Source organism: Balaenoptera musculus, chromosome 11 (assembly GCF_009873245.2).
Source record: "Balaenoptera musculus isolate JJ_BM4_2016_0621 chromosome 11, mBalMus1.pri.v3, whole genome shotgun sequence".
Taxonomy (NCBI): domain Eukaryota; kingdom Metazoa; phylum Chordata; class Mammalia; order Artiodactyla; family Balaenopteridae; genus Balaenoptera; species Balaenoptera musculus.
In genome coordinates this window covers 97,710,970-97,733,639 of record NC_045795.1, presented here as the reverse complement: position 1 = coordinate 97,733,639, position 22,670 = coordinate 97,710,970, and the positions used below count along the sequence as shown (strand labels likewise).

Genomic DNA, 22,670 nt, shown 5'->3' with positions numbered 1-22,670 from the left:
AGTCACTCCCCACTTTTCCCCAGCTCACCCCTCCTCCAGCCAGCCCTAGGAAACCACTGATCTACTTTCTATCTCTATGGATTTTCCCATTATGGATATTTCATATAAGTGAAATCATAAAAATAAGTGGCCTTCTTTGTCCGGCTTTTTTCATTTAGCATAATGTTTTCAGGATTCATCCACATTGTAGCATTTATCAGCACTTTATATTTTATAGCTGGATAATCCACTGTGTGGATATGCCACATTTTATTTATCCATTTGTCTGTTGATGAACATCAGGATTGTTTTCAGTTTTTCACTATTATGACTAATGCTGTGAACATTCGTGTACAAGTTTTTGCATGGACATATGTGTTCAGTTCTCTTGGGTATACCTAGGAGTGGAATTACCCGGTCGTATGATAAATCTATGTTTAACCTTTTGAGGAACTGTTAGACTGTTGTACAAGGGTTACAATTTCTCCAACTCTTACTATTATTTTTTTTTATTGTAGCCATTCTACTTGGTGTGAAGTGGTAGCTCATTGTGGTTTTGATTTGCTTTTCCTTATTATAGACTCATTTTGTTTATATTTAAAGGAGACTTCACATTGTTACCCTAAGTGGAAAGACAGTATCATTTACCACAAATAGTTGGTAACCTGCTAATAATGTAACTATCAGAATGACACTTGTCTGTGTATCGCATGCTGTAATTGATGTTTACTGCATTTTGGGAAATACCAATATAGTCTATGTATATGTATAAATGTGAAGCTATCATTTTATTATTGTTTGTGAGTCATAGGCAAAGGCAGAAGAGGGTCTTTTGTTGTGTTTTGTTTTTTTGTTTTTGTTTTCCAGGAAGAGGGTGGGGTGAGATTCAGAAGATCTGTATTAAAGAGGGAGGTCTGGCCAGTGCGAGGGAGCAGCCTTAGAAAACTGAAAACAACCAGAATGTGGATGGCGAGACTTTATGAAGTAGTGTTAAGTGTAAAATCTGCTGGATGGCAGAGGTGAGAGCTCAGGGATTCTTTTCTCCAGTGTATGTTGATCTTAACTCTCTCTCGCATCCTTGCAAGGCAGGCTAAAGTATATATTCTTAGAGCTCATGGATGGTGAGGGGGCAGCGCTGGGTCTGATTCAGCCTTAGATACCCTGCCCTGCCCCCAATGCTGCAGCTCAGACACCTTGTGTGAGGAGGGCAGGGCTGGTTGGGGAGTCCTGACCTGGCAGCTGGGACTGAGGTTCAGAGGGTGCAGAAACTTGTCCAAGTTCATGGGCTTACAGACAGGAGACCTGGGACTAGAATCCGGGTCTCCTGATCCCCCTACCATTATTGTTTCTGGAAAGCTCTTCTTGGCTCTTTGTTTCACCTGTTTGTATAGTGAGATGCCCACAGATTTTTTGCTAATAGACTGAGCTTTGCTACTCACAGTGTGGTTCATTCCTGCAGCAGCAACAGCACCTGGGAGCTTATTAGAAATGCAGACTCTCGGGCTCCACCCAGACCTACTGAATCAGAATCTGCATTTTAACAAATCCCCAGGTAATTTGAATGCACATCAATGTTTCAGAAACACAGACTAAGATATTACTGTTGGGTTTATTCATCCAAAACCCTTATTTCAGCACCTACTATCTGCCAGGCTCTCATAAGTGCTAAGCAAGCAGAGGGTCCCAGGCCAGTTAGTAAGACAGATGAGAAACCAGAGATCACAGACCTACCACTGACTTTTATTTATTTATTTACTGCTCGCTGAAACAGTAGTTGCTTCATTGATTTCCCTAAAGATGAATCGCTAAGAATTCAATGGTGGCTGCTGTGGGTGGTGTATGTCCGTCCAGCATGCTTTGCCTTTTGTCTTCTTCCAGATCATTTGGAAACTCCTCCCCTACTTATTTTTTTTTTAAATTCAAAAATATTTATTGAGCACCTTTATATGCCAAGTCCTGTTCTAAACACTTGATACAGTGGTCAAGAAATCAGACAAAGCCCCTCTTTTCAAGGAGCTTCTTTATATTCTAATAAAGAATGAAAAATAAATAATATCAAAGAGTAATAAGTCTTCTGGAGAAAAATCAAAGTGACAACAGGGTCAGGGAGGAGTGTTCTTTGGGTAGAATGGTAGAAGAAGGCCTCTCTGAAGATGTAACATTCCCACCCAGGACCTGAGAAGGAGCCAGTCCTTTGACATTTCAAGGAAGAGCAGTTGGTTGGTTTTGGTGGGGCTGTCACTCAAGCCGCTAGAGCTGCCCTCTGGCGACAGCGATTGGTACAAGGATGAGCATATGATCCCAAAAGAGCCAATAAGAGTCTTTTCTGGGGTTGATATATAGACATGGGGAGAAACCAGTTGCTAAGGAGATTTCTTTGTGACCTTCAACAAGTCTCTTCCCTTCTCTGTGCCTCATTTTACTTATCTGTGAAATAGAAGGGTTAGACCACAGGCCACTTCAGCCTCTGCTACCTCTAACTTGCAATTCTGACAGATCCTGCTTTTTGAAACAAAGTATCACAATGCTGGCTTCTTTGGGGGTCTGTCCTCCCTCCCGCCTTCTCAGATACATCTCAACAACAGTCTTAATAACTGAAGCTGACTCCTATTTGAAAATTTTAAATGGTCAGCCTCTGCCCAGCAGGGATTCTATCTTTTAGAAGTTTGTTGAGGTCCATCTACCATCCCTATATTTGTTTCACAACTGGAGGTTGGGAAGAAGGATCTAGGCTCAAATCCTAGTCTGCCTCTTATTCGTCAGGTGACCCTGAACAAGAATTGTAACTTCTCTGAGTCTCAATTTCTTCATCTGAAAAGTCAGTACGATAATAGCATCCATCTCGTGGGGCCCTTTTGAGAAGTAAATGAGCCGTCACAGGCACCTCTCATGCCCAGATCTGTGGTCTGTGGATCAATGTCCTCCTTTCCTGCTAGACTGTAAGCGGCATGGGAGCATGAACTGGGACTGATTTTACATACAATACAGTTAGCCATTATTTTCTTTTATTACTGTTGAGAAAGTTATTGTTGATTTTTGTCCTTTTAAATAGCTATGCCAATCTGCTACCAAGATTACAGAAAGGCCTGGGGTAAGATAGGACTTTTTAGGGGTCTCTAGTGAAAGTGTTTGCATGGAGTACATGGGAATAGCAAGAGGAAAAGAGAACAGACATCTATTGAGCACCTCCAGTATGCCAGTCAGTGTGCAAGGAGCCTGTACATCCAGTGCCCATTAACCCCTCACCACAGTCCCAAGAAGTGGGTAGGGTTGTTATCCCCATCAGGCAGATAAGAAATTGGAAGCTCAGAGAAGTTATGAAACTTGTCCAGGATAACACAGCTAATGAGGGACTCAGATGAAATTCAAACCAGTCTGGCTCCAGGGCCAACTTCTTCCTACCTCTTCAAGATGTAGTTCTTCAGAGGTGATAGGAAGAATCCATACTTGGTCAGGAGTCAGGGAAGGAGGTGTTCTCTGGTAATCAAGGAGGGGAAGAGAGACCTTGCATGTAAACTGAGGCAGAGCTTCTGTGCTGAGAGGGTGATCCTGGGCTGAAAACAGGGGGCATCTACCTGTGTGGTCCTGTAGTGACCAGATCTCAGGTACTGTTTGTTGAATGTCACTGCGTGCTATGCTCCATTTTTAGCTTTACAAGCATCACTCACAGGAGTGCCAGGAAATAGGGATGTCGTAAGCCAGATCTTACAGATGGGGAAACAGGCTCAGAGAGGTAAAGCTATTTAGTGGAGGTCACACAGCTAGTAAGGAGCAGAACCCGGGTTTGAATACTTGTCTGCCTGATTCCAAAGCCCATGCTGTTTTACAGAACAAAACAAAACAAAGTAAATGCTGCCTTTTCTAGTGCAGAGTCTTCAGGGGTAAATCAATAGACCAAAAAAAAGGTGGACAGCAAAAGGGAACCCCAAATCACTTGGGTGTCATCCACACACCCCTTCACATACTCAGACATGCTCCAGCCCACCTTTCCCGGGCCCTGTCACTACTGTAGGCAAGTGGGTCCCTTTCTGTGTGCCTGGACCCCTGGGAATCTGTGAAGACAGTGATGAGATTGGGCTAGTTTAAACATTTCAGCAACATTTCAGATTGCACACTTCCCTACATTAGGAAGATACCAGAAAACTCACACAGTAATTGCCTTTGTTGAGGGTAGCAGGAGGAAGTCTGTGCAGTAAGCAGACCTGTGTGTGGCAGTTTGCTTTCTACAAGTCACTTTGCCTGTCCTAAGCCTCGGTTTCCCTGTCTGTGAAATGGGATAATAGTAGCACTTTACTTCAGGGGCTGCTGTGGTGATTATCCAGGTTGAATGCTTAGCCCAGCGCTATACAGTCAGTACACAATTAAGCATGTCAGTTTGTAGGTGTGAGAGTGATTCTGGCAAGCTCAAGCTCATCAGAAGAGCTGACAGCCCATTATTTTTGTCTTTGATTAATAAAATATTATAGCACACAGTAATTGCTTTACCAGAGGTGGTGGGCAACAGTGGAGAAAACGTGGGATTTAGAGCCAGCAGACTAAAGCTGAGTACCAGCCCTGCCTCTCCCTAGCTGTGTGACCCTGGGCAGTTCAGTCTACCCTGCAGGGCCTTGATCTCCCCTTCAAGGGGGTCTTGCTGTCCAGAAACAAGGAATGTGACCAGCAAGCAGCCTCCAGCTGTCACCTCTTTTAGGGTCTGCTTTAGCTGGAGAGAACCCCCTTGCCAAGGTCATGCCCTTCCCTGGGCAGTCTCATCTACTAAGTAAGTGAGGCAGGGGTATAAAGGTCCAGCCATTTCTGCTGGCGCAGGATGCTCTGGTGGTCAGAAAGGCACCAGCTCTTCCCTCTCAGCCAAGGCTTCCTCAAGCTTTTGTCAGACCTCCACTTCACCTCTGCCCAACCCTGCTTTCTCCTTCTTCCTTCACAGGTATTGATCCCTAGTAAACATCTTGCACCCCAGGCTCCGTCTGGGCATCTACTTTTGGAGAACTCAACCTCCAACATTTGGTACCAGGGCTGGTCTGAGAAGGCAGGTGATAAGATGGGCTTTTGGAGCTAGATCACTTACTGCCTGGGTGGTAAGAGGGCCCCATCATCGGTGGCTGACAGAGCAGAGACAGCCCACTTGTTATAACTTTCACAAGTGGGGAATCAGAGGGTGGCTCTGTGGAAGGAAATGCACTAGCAGGCGTGGTGCATTGGGTAATTGACATGGATAGAGGACACTGTGGGATAAATGGGGTTGATGACCATGCCCAAGCACCCCTGAAGCTCTATACCCAGAGTCTGTAGACTTTTTTCCTTAAAGGGCCAGATAGCAAATATTTTAGACTTTGCAGCCTATGCAGTCTGTTGCAACACTCAGCTATCCTGTTGTGGCACAAAGCAGCAGTAGACAATATGTAAACAAATAAAACTTTCCAAAAACAGGCTGTGGGCAATATTTAACCCATAGACTGTGGTTTGCTCATTCTTGCTATCTACTAAAGAAAAATACTGAACAGCTAAGGGTGACTAATGGACAAGTGGTTGCTCTTGAAGAAAGAAGCTTTCATTTTGTTTCCAGTAGCAGAGAGAAGAAAGCTGAGGACCAAAGTCAGGACCCCAGGATGTGATAAAGTTAATTTAAAGACAGCTAAATGACCACCCCAACCAAATGCTCTTTCCAGAATTCTGTTGGTTTTCATCACGGCACTTTGCACACAGAGAGTCACTTTTTTGTGGAAGTGTGACATACATAAGAAAAATGTACAAGTCGTAAGTGCACAGCTGGGTAAATTTCACAGGGTGAGCCCCTCATAACCAGCACCCAGATCAAGTAACAGAACAGGACCAGCACCAGCAGTCCCCTCATGCCCCATCTCAGTCACTCCTGCTCCTAAGAGGACCACTACACTGACTTTGAGCATGTGTAGATTACCCTTCCCTGCTTATGAACTTTATAGAAATGTAATCCTACTGTGTGTGAACTTTTGTGTCTAGCTGGCTCTTTTACTCAACATCATCAGGGTAAACTTCATCTATATGATTGTAGCTTGTTTGTTCCCATGGTGTGAATATTCTGCACTTCATTAATTCTATAGTTGATGGACATTTGAGTTGTTTCCACTTCTGGCCTCATATGAGGAGTGGTGCTGCTGTGAACATTTTTGTGTGTGTCTTGAACACGTGCACACATTCTTGTTGGATGTATTCCTAAGTAGAAATGCTGGATCATAGGGTACATGTATGTTTGATTTAATAGATCCTGCCAAAGAGTTTTCAAAAAGTTACACAATTAACATTTTTACCAGCAATGTATGAGAGTCCTAATTGCTTTGCATTCTGGTCAACACTTAGTATTTTCTGCCTTTTTAATTTTAGCCATTCTGATGGGTGTATAATGGTATTGTATTGGGTTTTTAATTTACATTTTTATATTTTTTTGCATTTTTCACATGACTATTGACAATTTAGTTGTCCTCTTTTGTGAAATGCCTGTTCAGGTAGTGTGCCCATTTTTCCACTGGGTTTTTTGCCTATTTTTTTTACTTGTAGGAGTTCCTATTAAATTCTAGATATGAGTCTTGTCAGATACATGTATTACAAATATCTTCTCCCACTATGTGGCTTTCCTTTTTAATAACTTTAATGTTATGTGCTTTTGTTTTTAGTTTAAGAAATCTTTGCATACTTAAGGGCATATAGATATTTTCTTATGTTTTCTTCTAACAGTAATATTGTTTTATCTTTCATATTTAGATCCATTTATTTTTGTGTATGTGTATGATATGGGCTAGGAGAAGGATTCTTTTTTTTTCTCCATATGGTAATCTAATTGCTCTGGCAGCATTTATTAAAAAGATCATTCTTTCTTCACTGAGTTGCAGTGACACCATTGTGTTACCATGTATGTGTGGATCTTTTATGGTCCCTCTATTTTGTTCCATGGGTCTATTTGTCTGTCCTTGTGCTAATACCACACTGTCTTAATTGCTATAGTTTTTAACTACCAGTTGAAATCTGGTAACATAAGTCCTCCAACTTTGCTTGATTCTTCAAGATGGCTATCTAGATCCTTTGCGTTTCCATATATAGTTTAAAAATAATTTCTCAATTTCCATAAAAAACCAGTTAGGGGTTTTCATGGAGATCACATTGAATGCAATCACATGGAAGAGAATTAACATCTCGACAATATTGAGTCTTCCTATCTTGAACATGGAATTTCTCTCCATTTATTCAGTTCCTCTTTGCTCTCAATCATGTTTTGCAGTTTTCAATCTAGAGGTCTTAAACATCTTTTGGTAGATTTATTCTTAGGTATTTGACATTTTTGATGCTCTTATAGATGGTATTTTTAAATTTTTATTTTCCCATTTTTTGTTGCTAGTCTATGAAAATACATTGAAGCACAATTGATTTTCTTACAGCTTTTTTGAGGTATAATTGAGGTACAATAGCTGTACATGTCTAAAGTGTACAAATGATAAGTTTTTACATATATATACACTGTGAAACTATCACCATAATCAAGATAATGAAGATATCCATCACTCCCAAAACATTTCTCATGCCACTTTATAATCCATACCTTCCTACCCCAGGCTGTCAAATGCAACAACAAATCTGCTTTCTATCACTATAGATTAATTTACATTTTCTAGGTTTTTATATAAATGGAAATTCATATTATATGTACTTTTTGTGGGGGGAGGGAATGGGGGAGTCTGAGTTCTTTCACAGAGATAATTATCTTGAGATTTAGCCATGTTGTTGCATGTATCACTAGTTGATTCCTCTTTTGTTGATAAGTATTCATTACATGCATATAACACAGTTCATTTATCCATTCATCACTTGGTGGGTATTTGAGCTATTTCCAGTTTTGTGCTATTACAAATAAAGCAGCTGTGAATATTCACGTACAAACCTTTCTGTGGACACTTGCTTTCATTTCTCACGTCTTGGGTATGAAATGGATGGATTAGTGTTTTTGTTTTTTTCCAGTACATACTCAGGAGTGGAATTGGTGGGTCACATGGTAGTTTCATTTTTAATTTTTTGAGAAAGCTCCATACCATTTTCCACAGTGACTGCACGAAATTACATTCCCATCAGTACAGTACTGTACAAGGGTTTCCTTTTCTTCACATCCTCACCAACATTTGTTATTTGTGGTCTTTTGATGATAGCCATTCTGACAGGTGTGAGGTGATATCTCGTGATTTTGACTTGCATTTCCCTGATGATTAGCAATGTTGAGCATCTTTTCATGTGCCTATTGGCCATCTGCATTTCCTCTTTGAAAAAATGTCTATTCAGTACTTCTGACCATTTTTTAATCTTTTTTTTTTTTTGATGTTGAGTTGTATGAGCTGTTTGTAAATGTGGGATGTTAACTCCTATCAACCATATCATTTGCTTATATTTTCTCCCATTCAGTAGGTTGTCTTTTCATTTTGTCAATTGTTTCCTTTGCTGTGCAAAAGCTTTTAAGTTTAATTAGGTCTCATTTGTTTATTTTTGCTTTTGTTTCCTTTGCTTCAGGAGATGGATCCAAAAAAATATTGCTGTGATTTATGTCAAAGGCTGTTCTGCCTGTGTTTTCCTCTTGGAGTTTTACAGTATCCAGCCTTACATTTAGGTCTTTAATCCATTTTGAGTTTGTTTTTGTATATGGTGTTAGAGAATGTTCTAATTTCATTCTTTTACAAGTAACTGCCCAGTTTTTCCAGCACCACTTATTGAAGAGGCTGTCTTTTGATTAATTGACCGTAAGTGTGTGGGTTTGTTTCTCAGCTCTATTCTGTTCCATTGATCTATGTTTCTACTGTTTTGATTACTCTAGCTTAGTAATGTAGTCTGAAGTCAGGGAGCATGATTCCTCCAGCTTTGTTCTTCTTTCTCAAAATTGTTTTGGCTATTCAGGGTCTTTTGTGTTTCCATATAAATGTTAAAATTATTTGTTCTAGTTCTCTGAAAAATGCCTCTGGTATTTTGATAGGGATTGCACTGAATCTGTAGATTGCCCTGGGTAGTATGGTCATTTTAACAACATTAATTCTTCCAATCCAAGAACACGATATATTTTTCCATCTATTTGTGTCGTCTTCAGCTTCTTTCCTCAGTGTCTTATAGTTTTCCAAGTAAGGTCTTTTACCTTCTTAGGTAGATTCATTCCTAGGTATTTTATCCTTTTTGATGTGATGGCAAATAGGATTGTTTTCTTAATTTCTCTTTCTGATAGTTCATTGTTAATGTATAGAAATGCAAAACATTTCTGTATATTAATTTTGTGTCTTGCAACTTTACCAAATTCATTGATGAGCACTAGTAGTTTTCTGGTAGGGTCTTTAGGACCTTCTATGTATAGTATCATGTCATCTGCAAAAAGTGACAGTTTCGTGGGCATAGAGGAAACATACATCAACATAATAAAGGCCATATATGAAAAACCCACAGCTAACATCATACTCAATGATGAAAAGCTGAAAGCATTTTCTCTAAGATCAGGAGCAAGACAAGGATGTCCACTCTCACCACTTTTATTCAGCATAGTTTTGGAAGTCCTAGCCATGGCAATCAGAGAATAAAAAGAAATAAAAGAAATCCAAATTGGAAAGGAAGAGGTATTTTTAACTTTTTTTTTTTAGTAGGAGAACTGAATCAAACAGATTTTATTAAACTTTTTAGGATGAGGAAAACAAATGATATAAAATAAGTCATAAGAAATGCTATCTGGTACTACTGTCTCAAACCATTTTCAAGGTTTTACAAAATACACAGCAAATACGAAAAGCTTCAACATACTCTTCTTTTATAACTTCTGCTGCAATAAATACAAATTAACAAACATACAAATTTCTTCCATACTTCTTAAAAGTAGAATTACTGAATTACTAATTTTTACAATGTTATTCATACACATTTTTATTCATACGCTTTTAATGAGATCATTGCCAATACATACATTATTTTCCTTAACTTTATTTTTACATTAAGCCAATATCTGTCATGCAGCCATGACAGTAAATTACACAGATTTGTAGTCCAATCTAGACTCTAGCTTCTTAGAATCAGCCACTTTTCTGACTGATTTCATGAAGTGTTCCTGTACTATAAAATCATGATCAGCAAGAATTGCAAACATACTTGCTTCAGTACAAACATTTCTAAGTTCTGCTCCATTAAAGCCATCTGAAAGCTTCATAATTGCTTCATAATCTATTTCACCATGCTTCGGAATGGGACCTGCATGGATTTTCAATATATCTAACCTTGCTTGTTCGTTTGGTAAATCAATATGTATTTTTCTATCTAATCTGCCTGGACGAAGCAAAGCAGGATCCACTGTATCTGGCCTGTTTGTAGCCATGATCATTTTAACTCTATGTAGAGTATCAAATCCATCCACTTGATTCAGTAGCTCCATTAAAGTTCTCTGAATCTCTCTATTAGCTGAAGTACCCTCAGAAAACCGACGACCACCAACAGCATCTATTTCATCCATAAAAATGATGCATGGCTGATGGTCCCTGGCATAATTAAACATTTCTCTGATCAAACGAGCACTTTCACCAATGTACTTGTCTACAATAGAACTAGATACAACCTTTAAGAAATTGCAATCCAGCTTGCTAGCAACAGCTCATGCCAAGAGTGTTTTTCCTGTACCTGGTGGTCCATATAGCAAACAGCCTTTTGGAGGTATTATTCCTACAGGTTGGAATAATTATGGGTTTGTAAGAGGTAATTCTATTACCTCTCTTAATTCCCGAATCTGTTCTGATAGCCCTCCAATCTCATAATAAAAAACATTCCCAGGGTCCTCATGAGACATGTTGTAAACCAGTGGATCCACCTGTCTTGGCAAATACCTCATGATAGTTAGTGTAGTCATATCCAAAGCAACTCTTGTTCCTGGCTTCAGCTTACTTTTGTCAAGCTGTCGACGACAACCCACAACGTATCTTGGTCCATTTGCAGCTTTAACAATGAATTTTTCTTCAGTTAATTGTTTAAGTACTTCACCCACAATCTGCCCAACACTTTGTAGGGCCTCAGATCATTTTCAGACTTTTCATACTGCTTGGCAAGTTCTTTTAATTTTTCCCTTAACTCCTTGAGACGGCTGTCGATCTCCTTGTGCTCCAGCAGGTTCTTGTGGTAGTCCTGAAGCACCTTATCTCTAGCGTCCTCCATGATGGGAAACTATTTTTAACTTTTTAAGCAACTATGATCTGTTTTCCAAAGTGACCATACCATTTTATATTCCCACCAGCAGAGTATGAAAGTTCCAGTTGCCCCACATACTCACTAACGCTTGGAGTGGTCAGTCTTTTTAATTTGAGCCATTCTAGTGGTTGTGAAGTGGTATCTCATTGTGGTTTTGAATTGCATTTTCCTAATGACTAATGATGTGAGGCATCTTTTCATGCACTTATTTGCCGTCTTCTTTGGTGAAATGTCAGTTCAAATCTTTTACCATTTTCATTGGGCCATTTGTCTTACTATTGAGTTATACATGTAAAAAACTATATTCTACATACAAATTCTTTGTTGATTATGTTCTGCAAATATTTTCAGTCTGTGACATGCCTTTTCATTTTTATAACAGTATCTGTTGAAGAGCAAGTGTTTTTAATTTTGCTAGAAACCAACTAAATTATTTTTTCTTTTATAGTTTATGCCTTTTGTTTCCTATTTAGTATTTTTTTTTTTTTTTTGCCAAATATAAGATCACTAAGATTTTCTCTCATGGTTTCTTCTAGAAGTTTTATAGTTTAAGCTTTTACATCTAGATCTATGATCCATTTTGAGTTAATTTTTATATATGGTGTGATATGATAATGATCTGGTTCATTTTTTACTTCCAAAGGTGCAACTGTTCCAGAACCATTTTTTGAAAAGATTATCCTTTCTCCATTGAACTCCCTTGGCACCTTTGTTGAAAATTAATTAACCATGGGTATGTGGGTCTATTTCTGGACCTTCCATTCTATTTCACTGATGTATGTTTATACAGATGCCACATTGCCTTGATTAGAGTTGCTTTATAATAAATCTTGTAATCAAGTAGTCTAAGTCCTCCAACTTTGTTCTTCTTGTTCAAAATTATTTTGGGTATTCAAGGTCCTTTGCATGTTAATATAAATTTTAAAATCAAGTTGTCAACTTCTACAAAAAAAAAAAACCTTCTGGGACTTTGATTGAGATTGATTGAATCTACAGATTGGTTTGGTGAGAATTGCTATCTTAGTATTGATTTTGCCAATTCACAAACATGGTATATTTATCCATATATTTAGGTTTTCTATCATTTCTGTTAGCAATGTTTTGAAGTTTTTGAGGCACTAGCCTTGTGTATCTTTTATTCAAACTTTTGATAAATATTTTATATTTTTGATGCTATCATTAATAGTGTTTTTTAAAAATATCAATTCCTGATTGTTTCTTTCTGGTACATAGAAATAGAATTATTTGTTTTATGTTAACTTGGTATCCTGCAACCTTTCTAAATTCACTTATTCCAGCATTTTTTTTGGTAAATTCCTTAGGATTTTCTACAGACTATAAGTTTGTCTACAAATAAAGACAGTTGTATTTCTTTCTTTCGAAATTGTACGCCTCTTATTTGTTTTTTCTGGCCTATTGCACTGGATAGAACCTCCAGTATAATGTCATGTACAAGGGGTAAGAACAGACATCTTTGTCTCTCTCCTGATCTTTGTGGGGAATGTATTCAGTCTCTCAGTAAGGTGATATTAGCTGTATGTTTTTATGGGTCATCTTTATCGGGTTGATGAAGATCCCGTCTATTCCTAGTTTGCCTAGACTTTCTATCATGAATGGTTGTTGGATTCTATCAAATGCTGCTGTTGCATCTGCTTCCTCCTCTTCTTACTCTCCCTCCTCCTTCCCCTCTTCCTTCTCCTCCTCCTTTTCTTCTTTTTCCTCTTCCTCTTCCTCACATCTTTTGAGATGATAATATGCATTTTTCTTCTTCTTTTCCTTCCATAAGTATGGTGAATTACATTAATGTTAAACGTAAAACCAACCTTGCATTCCTGGGATAAACTCCACTTGGTCATGATCCTTTTACATATTGCAGTTATGATTTACTAAACTTCATTTTTTTGCATCTATGTTCATGAAAGATGTTGATCTGTAGTTTTGTTTTGCTTTTTCTTGTAGTGTGTTTGTCTGGTTTTGCTACCAGGTTAATGCTGGCTTCATAGAATTTGTTAGGGAGTGATTTCTCCTTCTCTTTGATTTTCCAGAAGAGTTTATGTAAAACTGGTATTATCTTTATTGAATGTTTCACAGAATTCACCAATGAAACCATCTGGGCCTGGAGTTTTTCTTTGTGGGAAGGTTTTTTTTTTAAATTTATTTATTTTATTTTTGACTGCGTTGGGTCTTCGTTGCTGCATGCGGGCTTTTCTCTGGTTGCAGTGAGCAGGGGCTACTCTTCATTGCGGTGCTCAGGCTTCTCATTGCAATGGCTTCTCCTATTGTGGAGCACGGGCTCTAGGCGCGCAGGCTTCAGTAGTTGTGGCATGGAGGCTCAGTAGTTGTGGCTTGTGGGCTCTAGAGCGCAAGCTCAGTAGCTCAGTAGTTGTGGCACATGGGCTTAGTTGCTCCGTGGCATGTGGGGTCTTCCCGGACCAGGGCTCGAACCCGTGTCCCCTGCATTGGCAGGCAGATTCTTAACCACTGCACCACCAGGGAAGCCCCTGTGGGAAGGATTTTAACTACAAAAGAAGTTCTTACTAGATATAGAGCTATTTAGTATATATATTTATTCTTGAGTGAGCTTTGGTAATTTGTATCTTGCAAGGAATTTATCCATTTCATTTAAATTGCTGAATTTATTGGTATATACTTATATATAATATTCCCTATTAGCCTTTACTCTCTGTAGGATCTATGGTCATGACCTTTTATTCCTGATATTGGTAATTTATGTCATCTTTTTTTTTCCTGATTAGTCTGGCTAGTGGTTTGTCAACTTTAATAATTTTCTTAAATAATCAGTTTTGCTTTGCTTTGTTACTTTTCTGTTTCAATTTCACTGCTGTTTAATTTTTTTTCTCTTTATTTTTTTTTCTGCTTATTTTAGGTTTAAGTTGCTGTTCTTTTTTAGAATAACTTTGAATAGAATAATAAGTTAGAAACCTAGGTCATTGATTTGAAACTCTTCTTCTTTTCTACTATAAGCATGTATTACTATAAATTTCCCTCTAAGCGGAGTTTTAGCTGCATCCCCAAAATTTTGATGTGTTGTGTTTTTATTTTCATTCAATTCAAAATATTTTGTAATTTTCCTTGTAATTTCTTCTTTGATCCATAAGTTAATTAGAAGTGTGTTGTTTAGTTTCCTATATTTGAGGACTTTCCAGATCTATTACTGATTTCTAACTTAATTCCATTGTAGTTTAAGAACATAATTTATATTATTTAAATTCTTTTAAATGTAGTAATTTTTATGTTGATCCTGTATCTAGTGGTCTTGACAATTTCACTTGTTAATTCTAATTGTTTGCTTTACCCCTAAGATTGTGCATCAGATTGTGGACATCCTTATCTTGTTCCCAAACACTAGAGGAAAGAATGCAGTATTTCATCATTAACTATGATGTTAGCTGTGGATATCTTGTACATACTCATTATATAGTTAAAGAAGTTCCCTTGTATTCCTAATGCTGAGGAATTTGTTATAGATAGTTATTGATTTTATCAAATGTTTTTAATAAATCTTTTGAGATATGATTTTTCTCAGTATGGTGAAATATATTGACTGATATTTAAATGTTACACCATACTAGTATTTTTCAAATAAACTTCACTCAGTCATGATAGATTATCCTTTTTAAAAAATATCACTATATTCAATTTGCTAAGTTTTTTTTTTTAAACTTTATACCATATTTTATTTATTTATTTATTTTTGGCTGTGTTGGGTCTTCGTTTCTGTGCGAGGGCTCTCTCCAGTTGCGGCGAGTGGGGGCCACCCTTCATCGCAGTGTGTGGGCCTCTCACTATCGCGGCCTCTCTTGTTGCGGAGCACAGGCTCCAGACGCGCGGGCTCAGTAGTTGTGGTTCACGGGCCCAGTTGCTCCGTGGCATGTGGGATCTTCCCAGACCAGGGCTCGAACGCATGTCCCCTGCATTGGCAGGAGGATTCTTAACCACTGCGCCACCAGGGAAGCCCCCCACTAATATTTTGTATAGTATTTTTGCATCTCTATTCATGAATGGTATTGGACAATAATTTTATTTTCTTATAATATCCTTGTCTGGTTTTGGTACCAGGGATGTGTTGATCTCAGTATGTTGAGAAATGTTCCCTCTTTATTTTGGTGACAAAAAATTGTGTTTTTTTTAATGTGTAGAAAGAGTTGTTTGTCTTTTTTTTAAGAATATAGGACTATTCAGATTTACTGTTTCTTCTTGTTTTCATTTTGGCAAGTTATGTTTTTCAAAGAATGATGGCATAAAAATTCCCCTTTTAGCAGCACGAACATCCGCTCCATGTAAAGTATCCTAAAACACAAGAGTGTTGGTTTTAGTTTATCAACACACCCACTGGCCAATGGCAAGACCAGGAAAGTCATCCCAACACTTTAGGAGAAAAATTTATGGTAGTATATAACAACACTTTACACATTGTTAAGTGCATGTGTACAGTTTGTTGTTGGTTTTTAGCGAGGTGGGAACATATTTTGGAATGTCCGAGGTGCTCTTTGGCTAAGCCTATCAGCTGTCCTAAGATGGGTTGGAAAATATAGGTTGCTAAGAGTCTCCCAGCATCCAAGGAAAACTATTATACATATTTGCATTATGAGGTTCACAGTAGCCAGTAGTTGAGCTCCTTTTGAGGGGTGACAGTACCTCACTGGAAATCACTTCATTCAACCAGCAGCTCCCTGGAAGCTGGGACCAGGAAAAATAGTGCATGAATTGGAAACCAGAAGAATTCTCCAGAATCTGGGTGTGAGCTAGAGATAGCAGCAAGGTCAGGGTGAGGGCCAGGTAGGGCCATGAGACCCTGAGCTAAAGTCACCTCCTAACTGAGAGGACTGGCTTCTCACTGGCAGCCTGCCTGTCCTCCCATCTCAGGGAGTAGGGACTGTCCTGGGTTCCAGGGTCACCAAGTGAGCCATCTCTGGCTGGAGTGGGTCAGATGTTAGGACATTAATTTATTTACCCACTTGCTCATGTTGGGTCACCACTGAGGTACCAGGGCCCTGGTGACTCCTAGCCAGGTGAACACAAGCCTTCCCCCCCAACCCCTGCCCGTTCCCCATCTCATCCCCTTTTCTTCCTCAATTCATGTTTTCTCTCCTTTTGCATCATTCCTGCTTCCTCTCTCCTCCCCTTCTTTTCTCCCCTCTCTCCACCTTACCCTCCCTCATGTCTACCTTCTGCCACCACCCCACTTAAGACACATTTCTCCCACTCCTCCCTCCTCACTGCCTTTCTTGTCAGACAGTAAGAACCTTGGAGGTGGTTGCCAGGATACTAGACTAAAACAGTGACAGAAATGCAAACCAGGAGTTGTTTGAGCAGAAATAGGAATGAAACAAAAATTCAGATCAATAGATGTCAAGCCACAGATCTTTCGGGTACAGCCAGCGTTTCTGATCCAAGAAGGAAGGACCAATATAGCTCTCTAGCCCTTTAAGAGGACTTAATGTTAAAGAACGTGGTTCTCCTCTTCGGGCAGAGAAGGAGCTTTTAACTGCACTTCTGGTGCTGAGTGCCAAGAAGTCTGGAAAGAAGAAAGAAATTGGGAGAGTCATTACTCAGAATTGAGGAAAAAAAGACAAATGTCCTTCCAGAGCCAGGGGTTCCACTTCACAATGGAAGTTCCAGGCATGTCATAAGGATATCACGGTCCTATTAATTGGAACCTTTGGAGCATTTGGTACTCATGTTCCCACATCATTCGTACCCTGAGACAAACACAGACCAGCAATCATTGTAAAACAAAACAGTGCCTTTGCCAAGGGGCCATGTGAAGACACAGGCCTGCAATTATGGATATGGCCACCAGGGGAGGTAGTGATTACTGCAGATTTTGGGCAATGGACCAAGATATACTCTCTCTCTCTGTCTCTCTCTCTCTGTCTCTCTCTCTCTGTCTCTCTGTCTCTTACACACGCACACACACACACACACACACACACACGAGTCTATCTCTTTATCAAAACAGTAGAAATATTACTCAACTGCTGTATCAGATTTAGACTAAGATAAGGAAAATTACAAATATCTAAATCCAAATTGCATCTTTTCTCATATTAAACAGTTTCTCACATTGAGGTTGGTCCTTGGTGTGACATTAGGAAGACACAGTGGCTTTCTGAGCCTCCTGGGTCCCCAGCTCAACATCTTGCTTTTCTATGTAGGGACTTCAAATTGATTATTTTAAAAGCCTTTAACTATTCATTTGCTCTTTCAGATAGAATGAGGTAATTGCCCTTTTCAAACTATTTCTGCTTGAGAACTTCCTATGCTAACTGTCTCTCCTGCTTCATTCCCCCTGCCCCATTCAAATACAAGAACTTTTCTTTTCACTTGAGAGCAAAGCTGAATTCTTATATGCCATAATCCAAGAAACGTTTCTTAAAACCTGGGATTATATACCTGAATCCTCACACCAGATTCTTCGTGATTCTTTTCCTTTTTAGTCAGGAGGGAGATCCCAGGCATCTCACTCCTTACCTCTCCCTTCCTCCCACTATCCAAGTTCAGGCTCACCATGATGGAATACAAAAATAAATTACTTATTAAAACTCTATTAGGCCCCTGTCCCTCAGGCCTAACATTTTGCATTTTTCTTCCTCTGAATATTTAAAAACCCATTTTCAGAACATTTGAATAAATGAGTTTTTAACCGAAATTTGAACAATGATTCTTCTTACACGATCACAGATTCTTGGGAACAGAATTGCTGAGAAGCCAATGGGCAGTGCAAAGAGGCTTCTCTTCTGAGCCAGCTCATTTATTTGCTTGGGACAGTGAATGCTCTAATCACAACATATTTGGTTTCCTTTGTAATACTGGAATTCCTTAAGTGTCCTTGGCCACTTTCCAACCCCCAAATATTAGTCATGCCGCTTGGTGCTCAAACAAATCCCGAGCTCAACACTCCCGAACACATCCTTTCCTATTTGCATGGAAATTAGATTTTTAAAACTTGAAAATGAAAACAAGCTTCACAGCCCGTGTCCACAAAATGCCTCTTTGTCGGTGAGTGCACTGTATACTTTGCTTCGAAGCAGTAGTTTTCAATTCCATCAGTTTATGAGGCTTGAGGAGCTGAGTTGGTGGCACACCCCTGTCAGCGGGGAACTTCTCCCTCAGTGCCAGCTTCGCCGGCTTTGGCTCTGCTTAGATCTGAATTGAAGCACCTGTGTGTCTTTTACCTTAGTGCTTTTATTATTATTTAGTAAAAAACTAAATCAACTTTGATCTCAAGTCTGTAAGATAGCACATTGATTTTTTAAAATCAGAAGGTAAAAAACCCTCACCGTCTTCGGCAATGGATAGAAAAACTCATTGTCTCCAGTGTGGGCGCTAGGAACAATCATATCTCACAAGTCCATCCTGTCTAAATAAATACTGAATGTTTTGTTGAGCACCTAATATGTACCAGATGCTGGGGATGTGGAGAGAAATATGATGGCGCTCATGCTGATAGGGAGAAAGAGAGATGTGAAGAGATTTGAATAGAGACCATAGCCTGATGTAATAAAAGCAGAGGGTAAATGAGGTCTGTGGGGAAGTGGATAACTTTCTGGAGAAGTGAGGTACGGCTTCCCAGAAGAGGTGGCATTTGAGAAGCGCCTTGAATAAGGAGCAATGTCCTTGCTGGAAGTGGAGCATGTGGCAATTGGAAAGGGAGTTTGGGTCAGATGTGTGAAGGTCTCCAAACACCTGGCCAATAAGTATGGCCTCCATCCTCCTCACGTTCATTTAGAAACATTTATTGGTTCATAAGTTTATTCTGCTATCTGAGTGGTTGGTCCCTCGGTGCCAGTGGTGCTACTGGTGTGCTGGGATCTTCCTTCAGGTCCACCAGGCACCTTTCTCTGCATCGCCCTGGGCCCTGGGAGGCTGACCCGCGCAGAGTGCATCAGCAGGCACTGTGCCCTCTGGGTGCTGGTTGGAGGTGGCAAATTAGAGGCACTAGCAAGAGATCAGGGGGTAAAGGGAAAGAGAGATCAGGGTATTTGTCACCCCAATTCCCTGCCTGTGGGGTTACAATGCCCAAATCTCCCAGGCCACAGCTGCCGTCAGTCTACGCTCTCCACATAGCTCTCTTGGGGTCTAGGCAACTGCTCCCTCTCCTTGGTCCTCAGGCCTCGGCTGGCTGGCGATGACTCCCTGCTGATACTTGTCCTGGGCGCTGCAGCATCTCTGTTGCTCTCCTTAAACTCTGCCCACACCTTTCCAAGTAGTCCCTTCATTAAGCTGCCCTCTGTTACCCAGCTTGGTGAGTGTGCCATCTGTCTCCTCCCAGTACCATGACTCATAAAAATGGCGAATGAGGTCCCAACTCCCATGCAGCTTATCATCTAATCCTCTTGAACTTGTTTAAGCAGGAGAATGATCAGATTGCATATTTATGTTTTGGGAGAATCACCTGGATGGCAGTGAGGAGAGAGATTTCAGTGGAGGGGAGGACCATGAGGCAAGGGGTGTTGCTGTTGTCCTCGCAACAGATGCAGGTGGCCCACTTCAGGGAGGGACAGAGGGAGAGGAAGGCGATGAAGGAGTGGGAAAGAGCAGTCCAGGGGGGCCCGCACATCCTGGCTGGGGCAACTGGGCAGATGTCCGGCCCTGAGCTGGGGAACCCCGGAGAAAGAGTTGATTGGCAGGGAGGGGAAATGAGAACTTTGATGTTGACGTGTCTGTTGCCAGTGGCACAGCCAGGTGGATGTGTCCAGCCAGCTCTTGGAATTGTGGGTTTGAGTCTGTTGGAGAGGTCAGGGTAGGAAATAAGGATCTGGGCGTCCTTGGAGTCTAGGTCGAGGGGGTGGGTAAGAGCCAAGAGAGAACATGTTGGGTGAGCAGTGCAGCGGGCCTGCGAGAGAGCCTGTGGGGCTTGGATATGTGCAGAGCACTGATGCAGGTGCCTGAAACTCCCCGCACTGGGTGGTGAGTCCCCTCATCTCAGCCCAGGGCTTGGCGGGGGGGCCTTACACCACCCCCATGTCTAGGGAATGCCACTGAATCTGTCCTTGGTGCTTCAGGTTTGCCAAGCACCCCAGGCTCTTCATTCTGCTGAATGTGGAGATGGGTAAGGAAGAGGCAGGACATTTAATTTGGTTAAATTAAACGCTCCATCCACGAGCGTTTTCTTTGGTCTTGTCCTCTCATTTTGGTGCCAGGGTGCTTGCTTTCTTCTTTGGGAAGCCCTGTGGCTTGGCGTTAGGGTGGCCCAGCTATGTTTTGAGTTTGGTACGAGGGAAACTGCTGCCCAGCCTCACCGACAGATGCAGTGACCCGGCAAAGGTCACACCCATGGCTGGAGCTCTTGGGCTGCTGTGAGTCTTGGGAAACTGCGCACCTGAGCTCGCAAGAGAGCCTGAAACCCCATGATGGGGAGTAGTTACAGGGTTGGATGGTGTGATAGGTTGAGCTGTGTCCCCTCAAAATTCATATGATGGGGTTCCAACCCCCAGTACCTTATAATATAACCTTATTTGGAGATATGGTCTTTAAAGAGCTGATTAAGTTAAAATGAGGCCAGTAGGGTGGGGCCCTAATCCAATATGACTGGCGTCCCTAAGAGAAAGAGACCCCAGGGGACCTGCACGCAGGGAGGGATGACCATGTCAAGAGGCTGCAGGAGGGTGGCCAAGGGGAGAAGCCTCAGAGGAAACTGACCCTGCTGACACCTTGATCTTAGACTTCTAACCTCCAGAACTGTGGGAAAATAAATTCCTGTTGTTTCGACCACCCAGTCGGTGGCACTTTGTTATGGCAGCTTGAGCTGACTGGCACAGAGGGAAGGTGACAGTGTGAACTAGTAAGTTACCATGCCTCTGAATCACACTGCTACACCGAGCACAACCATTCACCTCCTGCAACTGCTTTTCGCCCCAAAAGTACAGAAACTGTTTGAAGGATGAGACACTCTCTATGCCTGCACGCCCTGACATTTTCAAATAAATAAATAAATCATTCGAGTAAAGCAAGCAGTAACCAAACTGATTGATAAGGAAGAAGGGCCAGCAGATAGTGACCATATGCAGCTCAGCTTCCCTGCACTTTATATATAATCCCGTTTAACCCCAAACCCCTTTGCAGCGCACCTTGTGAGCCCCTGGGGTGCAGACAGGGAAGGTAACGTGCCCCAGTTCACAGCCATAAGTAGCAGAGCTGATAACAAACCTGCCCCAGCCAGCTCTAGAGGCCCAGTTATTTCCACTGTCCTCTGCACTTAGCTCCCGGGGAATTAAAAAGAAGACAGGACACTGCACCCCTCTCTCCCAGTCTTACTGTCTGGCTCACAAGATGAGACGTACACAAGTGGAAAAGTGATGGGCAGTCAAGATGATTGACCTACTCGCTGTGTGGTGGAGCTCTTGGACTCTGCTCTCAGAAACGCCCCATGACTGCCTGGTGGAGCTGGGCTTCACAGAGAGTCCCACAGGGAGGTGGCCCTGGAGGCTTTGCTCTCAGACTTCACCACAAGATGTGCAGTTTTCTTGGTTCTTACCACCCAGCTCAGTTTTGCCTTAGCAACTGGTTAACTGTGGCTGTGGCCCTGCATCCTCAGCTAAATATTCCTGGTCCCTCGACCTTGGCCTCTAACCTCCCCATCTGTCCTGGCTGCAACCATGGACTCCTTTCCCTTTTGACTCCTGTGCTGTAATGATGCCACAACTGGCTCGCCGCCTCCTGGATCTGATTCCACGTGGTGATACGAGGCAGAAATCATCCTGGGCAGGTAATGATCAGGTGTTAAGAGGAAGAAGCACCCGCGGGAGACAGAAAGCCAGAGGCCTTGAACAGAGCCTTTTTATTTTTATTTTTTTATAAGTTTATTTATTTTTATTTTTATTTTTGGCTGTGTTGGGTCTTCCTTGCTGTGTACGGGCCTTCTCTAGTTGCAGCGAGCAGGGGCTACTCTTTGCGGTGCACGGGCTTCTCATTGTGGTGGCTTCTCTTGTTGCAGAGCAGGGGCTCTAGGCACATGGGCTTCAGTAGTTGTGGCGCACAGGCTTAGTTGCTCCATGGCATGTGGGATCTTCCCGGACCAGGGCTCGAACCAGTGTCCCCTGCATTGGGAGGCGGATTCTTAACCACTGTGCCACCAGGGAAGCCCCCAAGAGCCTTTTTAGACATAAAGTGGAAAGACTTGCCACTTCAGACACTCTCCGTAATGGCTTTGGCATTCTGCTCTGTACAATTCTCTCCTCCTTTCTGAAAATCTATGCACACGCTCGACCTGACTCACTGACAGCACCTGTAAGAAGGCATCAGCACACACATCAGCAGTCACAATGCACACAACACAGAGCAGAGGAATTTATGTGCAACCTGGAGTGGAGCACGCTCAGATGAGTGGAGCAAAGAAATACAAAAGACACACGTGAAAAAGAGGGGCAAGGGAGAAGAGACAGGCAGTGTCTGGGTAAAGCAGAACACAGACGGAATGCCGGTTCTTGCAGGGCAGAAGCTTCTTGTTCTTC

The 22,670-nt window shown here is 41.4% G+C and overlaps 1 pseudogene; it reads right to left on the bottom strand.

Annotated features, from left to right (window-relative positions):
* Positions 1 to 9,991: 9,991 nt before the first annotated feature.
* On the bottom strand, positions 9,992 to 11,160 carry LOC118903877 (annotated as a pseudogene).
* Positions 11,161 to 22,670: the final 11,510 nt, after the last annotated feature.